Here is an 11,535-nt window from a genome sequence, read left to right on the forward strand (position 1 = left end):
GAGAGATGGCTCAGTGGTTAAGAACACTGACTCTTGCATAAGATCCAGGTTCGAATCCCAGCACCCACATGGCAGCTAACAACTGTCTGTAACTCCAGTTCCAGGGGATCTGACAGTCTATTCTGTTCTCTGGGGGCACTTCATGACACAGGTGAACTAACCTACATGCAGGCAATACACGTACAATACACACACACAAAATAAAAATAATAATAAATAAAATATTTAAGTATATATATTGTAATGAAAGCATATTATAAATTAGAAATTAAATATAATTTAGAATATTATAATTTAATATTCTGAAAGTGGTAGTAATTAACAATGCTAAACACTTAGATTAGAAGTTACTAAAATTACTCTGTGAAGAAGCAGAAAAACATTTTAGACATAATAACAATGGAATATTATTCCACAATTAAAGCCACAATATATAAGACTTAGTGCATGGATATTCATATACCCCTCTTCCTAAACTGCATATGACTATTGACTAGAAGAGTGAAAACAGCAGTGAATGAATTTACCAGAGACTTCAAACCTATTCTATAACAGGAATAATGTGTGTAGCATAGGGGCATTTGATGTGAATAGGAAAGTTAGCTTATCACCTATTGGATATGTTATATGACACAGATAATAATTCATCAGTTTTTATATAAACTATAATTTTAAACAATTTAAGACTTCAATTTGAAAATTTTCAGCATTTTATTGGCTTAAGAGATTCTAAACCCTAGGTAGGACTCCTATATTAAACCTTGCCCACTTAGGGCTTACTGAGCATTGTGGAAGAAGGGGCTGTAGGATTTTAAGTACCAGGGGGTGGTATATGACCACAAGAAAACAGAGTCCTCCAGACTTCTGGGAAGTTACTTACATGAACTTACATCATGTGTGACAGCTTACACAAGACCCACGTAAACTCAATCAGACAAAAATCCAGCATAGAACTTGGGAAATCAACAGGAAGAGCCAACATTAGCCAAGGAATTATTGACAGCTGATCACTGCTGGGTAAAAAGTATTGACATTAGATAGGCAGAAAAGACATCAGTGGATAAAGAATATACATCAAGGGACGTCTGGGGACACAAACTTGGATCGACAGCCCTTAACATATATGACAGATTGCATGAAATTCTGTGCATGAGCTATGGGGGTGAAGATAGTGGAGGGGTTCTAAATATGATTAAGATGTATTATATGAAATATTCAAAAATTCAATAAAATATCTATTTTAAAAAGAGATACTCAAGAATTATATGATTTCATATATTATTTATATAAAACTAATTTAAAAGTAGGGCAAAATTGATGCTTTCAAATCTAAACCATAAGAAATTACATATTTTATATATAAATGTTCAAGATCAGGTATAATATATTCTGTGATGAGCACCTGTGTTTATCATCTCACATTTTTTCCCACTAAATTTGTCTCTGTATATTAACTCTTCAACAATGTTAAAGAGAAAACATATTACTACTTACTTATCTTCTGGATAATCACTTTGTTGTCTTTTTTTATTCGTGGGATGAGAAATGAACATAGAGATTTGGGCATTTTACTCCTGCACTTTGTCAATTAGGTACATTCCATTCCGACCTTACCCACCCTTTCTTTGATCACGGGAATTGTACCTAGAGCTTTATCCATGCTAGACAAGCACGCTAACACTAAGTTATTTCTCCATCTCACTTGTTTTAAGAATTAATCACTGATCTTTTTGTATAAGGAAAGAGTATTTCACATACAGATGTAGGTATATTCAGTACTCTTGCACATTTACTCTGTGTACACATGGGAATGATGATCAATTTCTAATACTGTGATTTCATCAAGTGAAAAATGATGCATTTATAATTGCAGATGCTGCTTTATTATTATGACAACTTTCAGACAAATGAAGTCATTCATTTCAGAAGTATCAGGAAAATCTAATTCTTTAGCAATCATTTGTTCACTTGGTTTTAAAAATTATCCACCAATACATATGCTTTGGAATACTGAAATGGTGAATATGTCAATACCAAATCCCTTATTTCAGTCTCCAATCTTCAATGTCCAGCACTTCGTGTTAACTTTCTGATCTTAGAACTTTGTGCTAAGATATTTAATTAATTACATAGTCTTCATATTAGGAGCATTCATCTGGAAGACACACTCTTACTTATATGGAAACTAAGGATAATAAAGCTATCCATAATTAACTGACAACAGCATGCAAATATGTAGCCAAATAAAATCTTGTTTTTGCAAGAAGGTAAAACACAAGTGCAAGTTAATCAGAATAATTTACTGTCTACATGTCAATTACACTGCCAAGTACCTGTGCTTTCAAGGCAAAGTGGAGTGGATGAATGAATAATCAGAAGAAAAACTCAGTCTAATCCAACTTTCATCAAAATGGCTTCAATCTTCAGTCATTCGGAAATGTAAGATAACACAAATTCACTTGCAATACTCTCACTGATTTGCCTCAGACCTTGGAAAGGAATCATAATACTGAGGAGCTATAAGTTTCCCTCACCAAGGTCATTCTAAATAGGTCTTGGATAAACGATTGCCACTTTAAAGATGCAAAGAGTAAGGTTTACAATGAAACATATCATCATTTTCATCCTCAGCTCTGATACTCTGATACTGTTTCTTTTTATTAATATTTTTATTTTTATTTTATTTGTATGAATGTATTGCCTGCATGTATGTGAGTGCAACCATGTCAAGTAATGCTGCGGAGGTCAGAAGTGGGCTTCCTATTCCCCTGGAACAGGAGTTAAGGACGGTTCATAGCTGCTATGTGGGTTCTGGCACTCGAACGCAGGTCCTCTGTAAGACCAGTCATTGCTCTCAACTGCTGAGCCATTGCTCCAGCCCCAGACACACTGTTTCTTTTATACTGCTTAAATTACTAATTTTTAGGACATTGACTTTTTTGACTTAAAATATTTGGGCAGATTTGAGATAAAATTTTAAGTCAATAGTAACATACAACATGTACTTACTAAAACAGAGATTCTTAGTTAGCTTTCTGTTGCTGGGATAAAATATTCAGCAAAACCTAAAGAGGAAAGGATTTATTGGATTTATACTTTCAACTGACAGTTCTTCATTGACAGAAGTAGGCAGGATTTCCAGACGAGAACTTGTAGGAGAGGAGCTGAAGCAGAGACCATAGAGAAATCCTGCATATTGGCTTGCTTCTTCTGGCCTTGCTCTATTTCCTTCCTTATGGAGCCCAGTGTGAAATTCCCATGGATGGCACCACCCATACTGTTTTGATGCTTCTTGTACAAACATGGACACAGGTACTGATGGAGGTAATTACTCAACTGAGGCTTCCTCTTCTGAGGTTTCTCTACTTTGTGTCAAATTGACAAAATTAACCAGCACAAAAATGTCTTCACTTACATAACAAACATAATAATATTAATAAAAGCAAGAGATCAACACTGTCAGAAAATCAGAATTTTATAGGACTTTTATAGGACTTTAAAACATAACCAACTACTTTTTATTTTGATTATTTAAAATGTATGAAGTCATTATCCACAAAAAGAATTATTAGATTTAGTATAATGTAAATAAGAAAGTACATCAGATGACTACTAAAAGCTCTTGGAATGTGATGGTAATTAGAAACTTTGAAGTAGGAAAAGCCCAGAGATAGAAATGGGGGGTGAATAGGAACCCCCCCACACACACACACAACTACCTAGGATAGAAGTCTTGGTTTTCCAAGGATTTCACATTCCTATAGCCTTTGTGGCCCTATGTTACCTTATTTAATTATCATGTATATGCTATGCACATTTTGCTTGAATTCTTCACATAAGAATATAAAGGTCTCCAAAAACTTGAGTGGGGGCTAACTTATTTTTCTGAAAAATCCATGGGTCAGTCCCACTAGCATGTAATTAAACTTTCTTTCCTCACCTGACTTTGGATGTTGGTCTCTTGATTTTTCTATAACAATTCTGGAGTCTCTGATGAGTTCAAGCTACTGAACCCCTCATTGATAATAGAGGCTGCAGTCCCCTCAAACCTTGAAACAAAGTAAGCACACCTAAAGAATTTCCTTTCTGGGGTCTCCTTCCAGGAGACCAGAAAGAGCTGCATGTCCCTAGACCAGAGACTCCCACCAGGTTAAGCCAGATGGAGGGAGACCCAGAATGGATGTCCAGAACAGTCAAGCACTTCCCAGGTTAGACAGATGGAAGCCAGTGTGGGGTGATTCCATCATAGGTGGCTGCATGTAAAGTCTCAGTGTGATACCAAGATGGCACTGGCCTCCACTCAGGAAGGAAAGGGTACCACAATTAAACTGCAATGAGGCCTGCACTCACCTCACTTTAATTCCCTGGGCTGCACAACCTCTGGGCTGCCTGTTGCCAGCACCTTTCCTGGTCCCCAGGAGCCCTGTGGACAAGGTCCCCCCTTACATCCATTTACTTCCTGGGCTGCACAGCCTCCAGTATTCTGGTATCAGCACCTTCCCTGGATAAGTCCAGCGTGCCCAGCGATTCCCCAGCCTCTTTCGCCCTTCCAGCTCGCCCCACTGTGTCTCACCTCCTAGACTGGGTTCAGGCCCATTTCTTGTCTGGACACCCCAGACCTGGGCCAACCTCTCAGCCCAGAGCCACCACTGCTTCCTGATCCTCTGCATCTGGACCAACCCAGTTCCACCCTAATGTCCCCAGGAACCCTCTGGGCCTGGCCCCACCCTCACCTCTCTTTAGTTCCCTAGGTGGCACAGCTTCCAGTGTCCTGGTATCAGAACCTTCCCTGGGTAAGTCCAGAAAGATCAGCGCTCCTCCCCTAGCCTCTTTCACCCTCCCAGTTCCCCCCACTGAGTCTCTCCTCCTAGGCTAGGTACAGGATCTCTTCTTGTTTTGGCACCCCAGACACCAGGGGCTAACCTCTCCACCCAGAGCCACCACTGTTCCTGATCCTTTGCATCAGAACCAATCCAATTCCTCCCTGCTGCCCCCAGGAAAATTCTAGGCCTGGTCCCGTTCTCACCTCCCTTAATTTCCCTGGGTGGCACAGCCACTAGCTTCCTGAGACCAGCATCTATACTGGGCCCTTCTCCCAGGCCAGCCCAGCTCCCAAATTCTTGAGGGCAGCATCTTTCCTGGACCAGGACTCATACCATAGGAGAAAGCCTGATATCGTCTGAGCCTCATCTCACTTGGGCTTCTGTGGAAATTCCAGAAACAAAAGCAATTAGGCCACTCCAAAATAAAATCAAAAGAGAGAACCTGAAGCCTAGACCAACCAGCTTTTCATGCCCAATAAGTAAACCACAAAGGCACATAAAGTATATAAACAGAAACAGACATAAACTCAAAAAAGGAAGGCTTGAGTCTCACACAAGAATCAGAAACTACAAAAGAAATCCACATGCCAAAGTCAAACAATAACATGAAAAACCAAAATAACATATCCCCACCAAGTACCAATAGCACCAACAGGATGAATGAAATGGAAAACAGAATATCAAGACTGAACTATAAAGTGGACAAATTAGACCACTCAAGTAAAGATTTGGAAAAATTTATAAAAACACAAGAAGGGAATGTGCAAGAACTGGGTGACACCATAAAAAAACCAAACTTACAAATCATAGGCATACAGGAAGGAGAAGAATCTCAAGATAATGGTATGGAACAGATTTTCAACAGAATTGTAGAAGAAAATTTCCCAAAATTAAAAAAAGACATGTCCATACAAATACAAGAAGCATATAGAACATCAAGTACACACGACTAGAAAAGAAACTCTTCACAGCACATCATAGTAAAAACACTAAACATTCAGAACAAAGACAATACTGAAAGCTGCAAAAGAAAACAATAAATCACATATAAAGAAAAGCCCATCAGGATTGCAGCTGACTTTTCAGTGCAAACTATGAAAGCCAGAAGAGCCTGGAGCAAAGTATTCCCAGCTATAAATAACCAGATGCCAAACCAGATTATTTTACCAAGCCAAAATGTCTATCATAGTTGAGGGGGAAAGAAAAATCTTCCATGACAAAATTAGGCTGAAAGAATTCATGTCCACAAAACCAGCCCTTCAGAGAATTCTTGAAGCAAAACAAAAAGCTGAAGAAAGGAATGCCCATACACAAGGGGTGACAGAAAGGTATTCAATGAAGGTATAACTGCGGAAATGAAAAGCTATATCAAGAATGTGAACAGAAATAAAAATGACAGGATTCAATACACATCTTTCATTAGTAACTTTAAGTATCAATTGACTGAGCTCCCCAGTCCAAAGATACAGACTGGTTGAATGGATTAAGAAACAAAACCTATCTTTTTGTGGTCTGTAAGAAACTCATCACACTTTCAAGGACAGGCACTACCTTAAGGTGAAAGAATGGAAAAAACAAACAAACAAACAAACAAACAAACAAAGTGGTACTAAGAAAAAAGCAGATGTTGCAATTCTAACATCTGATAAAATAGAGTTTAAACTAAAACTAATTAGAAGAGACAAAGAAGGCCACTTCATTCTGATCAAAGGAACAATAAACCAGGAAGATATTACAATCATGAACATATATTCACCAAACTCTGGTGCACCCAACTTCATAAAAACACTACTATAATACTTTAAGACCTAGATTAATCCCAAATCATTAATAGTAGGGGAATTCAATACCCCATTTTCACCATTAGATAGGTCAACAGGACATAGAATTAACAGAGAGACACCTGAATTAAACAATACCATACATCAAATGGACCTAACAGGCATCTTAAAGCTTAAAATCAACAGAGGAAGAATCTCCAGTAACCACATGAACACATGGAGATTAAACAACACACTCCTGAATGATGAATGGGTCAAAGGAGAAAATAAGAAAGAAATAAAAGTATTTCTGGAACTAAATGAAAAGGACAATACAACACAACAAAACCTCTGGGATACACTAAAAGCAGTCCTTAGAGGGAAGTTTATAGCTCTAAGTGCCTACATTAAAAAATCAGAAAGATCACAAATAGAAGACATTGTTGCAAATCAAGACACATGAAAAGCAACAGCAAATGAAACCAAAACCTCCAGACATGAAGAAATAACAAAAATCAGAGCAGAAATTAATGAAATAAAAAACAAAAAAAGTCCAAAGAATCAAGAAATCTAAGGGCTTTTTCTCTGAGAAGATAAACACGATTGACAGACTGCTAGCCCAGTAAACCAAAAGAAAGAAAGAGCACCTCCAAATCAACAAAATCAGAGGTGAAAGAGGAAACATCACAACAGACACCAAAGAGATCCAGAACATTATAAGGGAATACTTTAAAAACCTATATGCAACCAAATTTGAAAACCTAAAAGAAATGAATGGGTTCCTAAAAGCATGAGAACCTACAAAGCTAAACCAAGAGATTACAGCTTAAACAGACATAACACATAAGGAAATTGAAACAGAATACAAAATCTCCCTACTAAAAGAAGCCCAGGACCAGATGGATTTACAGCAGAATTCTATGAGACATTTAAAGAGGATCTACATCCAATACTACTTGTTATTCAAAAAGATAAAATGGAGGGAGAACTTCCAAATTCCTTCTATGAAACTAGCATCACTCTAATACCAAAGCCAGGTAAAGATACAACCAAAAAGAAAACTATAGACCCATATCTTTCATGAACATAGATGCAAAAATTCTCAACAAAATACTTACAAACCACATACAGACACACATCAAAAAGATCTTCCACCATGATCTAGTTGGCTTTATTCCAGAGATGCAAGGATGGTTCAATATATGTAAATCAATAAATGACATAAATCATATAAATGGGCTGAAAGACAAGAACCATATGGTCATCTCAATAGATGCAAAGAAGGCCTTTGAAAAAATTCAACATGAATTTATGTTCAAAGCCCTAGAGGGAATTGGACTGGAGAAAACATACCTCAACATAATTAGAGCCATATATAACAAACCCACAGCCAACAGCATTTTAAATAGAGAAAAACTGGAAGCATTCTCATTGAATTCAGGAAGCAGACAAGGCCATTCACTATCTCCACTTCTCTTTAACATAGTGCTTGAAAATTTTGCAAGAGCAATAAGACAAGGGAAAGAAATTAAAGGAGTAATAATTAGAAAAGAAGAGGTCAAATTATCCCTTTTTGCAGATGACATGATGTTATATCTGAGACACCAAAAATTCCACCAGAAAACTGCTAGAAATTATTAATATGTTCAGTAAAGTGGCAGGTTACAAAACTAATTTACAAAAGTCTGCAGCCTTTCTATATACAAATAACAGGTAATCAGAGAAAGAGTACATAGAAACACTCCCCTTCACAATAACTGCCAAAAAATTAAAATAAAATGTCTCAGAATAAACCTGACCAAAGACATTAAAAAGCTCTACAAAGAAAATACTAATTTCTTAAAGAAAGAGGTTGAGGAAGACGTCAGAAGATGGAAGGACCTCCCATGCTCATGAATTGGAAGAGTTACTATTGTTAAAATGATCATACTACCAAAAGCCATTTATAGATTCAATGCAATGCTAATCAAAAGCCCCATGACATTTTTCACAGAATTGGAAAAAAACTGTGCTAAGATTCATATGGACGCACAAAAGACCTCAGATAGCCAAAGCAACCCTGAGCACTAAGACCAGTATCAGGGGGATTACTATACCAGATATTAAACCTTATTACAGAGCTATAGTCATAAAAACAACATGGTACTGGCACAAAAATAGGCCCATAGATCAGTGGAACAAAATTGAAGACCCAAATAGGAGTACATTCCATTCAGCCACCTGATATTTATAAAGGAGCCAAGAACATTCACTGGAGGAAAGACAACCTGTTCAGCAAACGGTGCTGGCAAAACTGGATCTCCACCTGTAGAAGAATGAAACTGAACCCCTAACTTTTACCTTGCAAAAAAGTCAACTCAAATGAATCAAAGACCTCAATGTGAAGCCTGAAACTCTGAAACTATTAGAAGAAAACATTGGCAATAGCCTATAAGATATAGGTGTAGGAAAGAACTTTCTAAACTGAACATCAACTGCCCAGGAAACCAGGTCAAGAATTAACAAATGGAACCTCATTAAAATAAAAAGCTGCTGTACATCTAAAGAAGCAACCAAGGAAATGAAGAGAAAACCCACAGAATAGGAGAAAATCTTCACCAGTGACACATCTCACAGAGGTTTAACACCCAGAATATATAACAAACTCGAAAAATAAACTATCAAGAAAGGAAGTAACCCGATTAAAACATGGGCTAAGGAGCTGAACAGAGAGTTCTTAAAAAGAAGAAATAAAGATGGCTAAGCAGCATCTTAAAAGATGTTCAACATCACTAGTAATTAGGAAATGCAAATTAAAATCACTTTACGACTTAATCTTACCCCAATCAGACAGGCTGAGATCAAGAGAACAAATGATACCAAATGTTGGAGAGGATGTGGGGAGAGGGAAATGCTCATCCACTGCTGGTGGGACTGCAAGCTTGTTCAACCCCTATGGAAAGCAGTGTGGAGAACTCTTAAAAAACTTCAAATGAACCTACCATTTGACTCAGTTATACCACTCTTTGGCATACACCCAAAGAACTCATCCGATTTCAGAGACAGTTGTACATCCACATTTATTCCTGCTCCTTTCACAATAGCTAAGAGATGGAAGTAATCTAAGTGTTCCCCAACAGGTGGGTGAATAAAGAAAATGTGGTTCATTTATACAATGGAATTTTACTCAGCAGTAAAGATGAAATCATGAAATTTGCAGCAAATGGTTGGAACTAAAAACTGTTATAATAAATGAAGTAACAGACTAAAAAAAAAAAAAAACAACAGCAAAACAAACAAACAAACAAAAAACAGATGTATGTTCATCATATGTGGATCCTAGCCCTAAATCAGTTTTTTTTTTTGTCTTTTTGAGACAGGTTCTCCCTGTTGATCCAGCTGTCCTGGAACTTACTATGTAGACCAGGCTGGCCTTGAACTGACAGAGATCCACCTGCCTCTACCCCCTAAGTGCTGGGCTGGGAATAAAGCCATGTGCCACCATGCCTGCCCCCCCAACTAAATCCTTTTAAGTGAATATGTATCCAGACATAACTACAGGAAGCAGGATAATGAAGAGGAACCAGGGAAGTAAAGGAAAAAAAGAATCTGAAAGATAGGATCAATAAAAAACAGGTGTTAACAAGGGAGATATGGATAATGGGATTATTTTAAAGAGAGGGGGGAGGGAAGGTTATACAAGGAACCTAGGGGATAAAGGGAAAGCAAGATCTCTAGAGAGATGAGACCATAGGAGAAGAGTATTATTAAGGGAGAAATGGAAAACAAAAACAAAAACCAGGGGCACCTTAAATGGGGAAACCATGGTAGATGGGTTAGATAATGTGATAGATAAACAATGCCTATCTAGTTTTATAAAACCAGAGGGAACAATATTAGCACAACAAACTACTGACAAATTATACAAACAACCAGATGAACTTGAACCAGTGTCCAGTCTACAAAGAGGAGGGCCAACACAGAGGAATCGTTTCCTCCATGCTTCCAAGTGAAGCCAACCATGGTTGAGAGCAGGACCTATGACTTACCTTCACATAGATGGAACTCTTAAAAGAAAAGAGCCAGGGGCTCCTCTCAAGCCCATGATGCCTGAGGAACAGATCCTCCAACGAGCTTAAGAGTAAAAGTAAATTGGTTTATCTGGGCTAACTGTAGGGTCTTAAACACCCAAAAGGAATGTATAACCAAAGATTACTGGGGTCGATATAATTTTTTAAGAATATATATAGTAACCCAACATAGAACTGGGAAAATGAACAGCAGACCCCAATCTTATCTAAAGGAACATTGACAACTGATTGCTGCCAGATGAGGAGCAGCTGATCTTCATAAAACAAGGATCTCTAAATAGGCTGACTAGATTCAGCAGTTGAGTAAGCGCTGGAGAATGGCTGGGGATGTCGACAACACAGTGGACAGTAACAGGGATGACAGAGTATAAAGGCTCCAGTATGAAACATGTGTTAGGGGGGAGGCTATGGGAGGGTTCATTTGGGAAGTGGGTAAATAGATGAATAAGATTGTGTAGGATGTTCTGTATGATATACACACAGAAAAATCAACAATTTTTTTTAAAGACTTGTATTTGAGGAAGAAGCATGAAAATGTACTTCATGTTAAATAGTAGAGGTGATAAACATTACCAGTGAAATCTACCTGATGGCTTTAAATTTATACTCAGGTACTAAGGATCTGAGTGTAACTGACTGTGATTAGTAATCATCAGATACCAAGAGATTAAAGACACATGTGCAAACATCTAAGTGTTGGTAGCATTAAAAATGTAGGAAACAACATATTTAAAAAAATGCAGATCTTCTTTAAAGGGTAAAAACTCATTCAATTTTACATCTTACAGGGTTTATACTGAGTTCAATATTGTATAACTGTATTAATTCAACTGTGAAGCTAAAAATTTACATTCAGTTTTGAAAGAGATGCATCTTAGCTCT

This window comes from Nannospalax galili, unplaced genomic scaffold (genome assembly GCF_000622305.1).
Source record: "Nannospalax galili isolate Female #2095 unplaced genomic scaffold, S.galili_v1.0 scaffold140, whole genome shotgun sequence".
Taxonomy (NCBI): Eukaryota; Metazoa; Chordata; class Mammalia; order Rodentia; family Spalacidae; genus Nannospalax; species Nannospalax galili.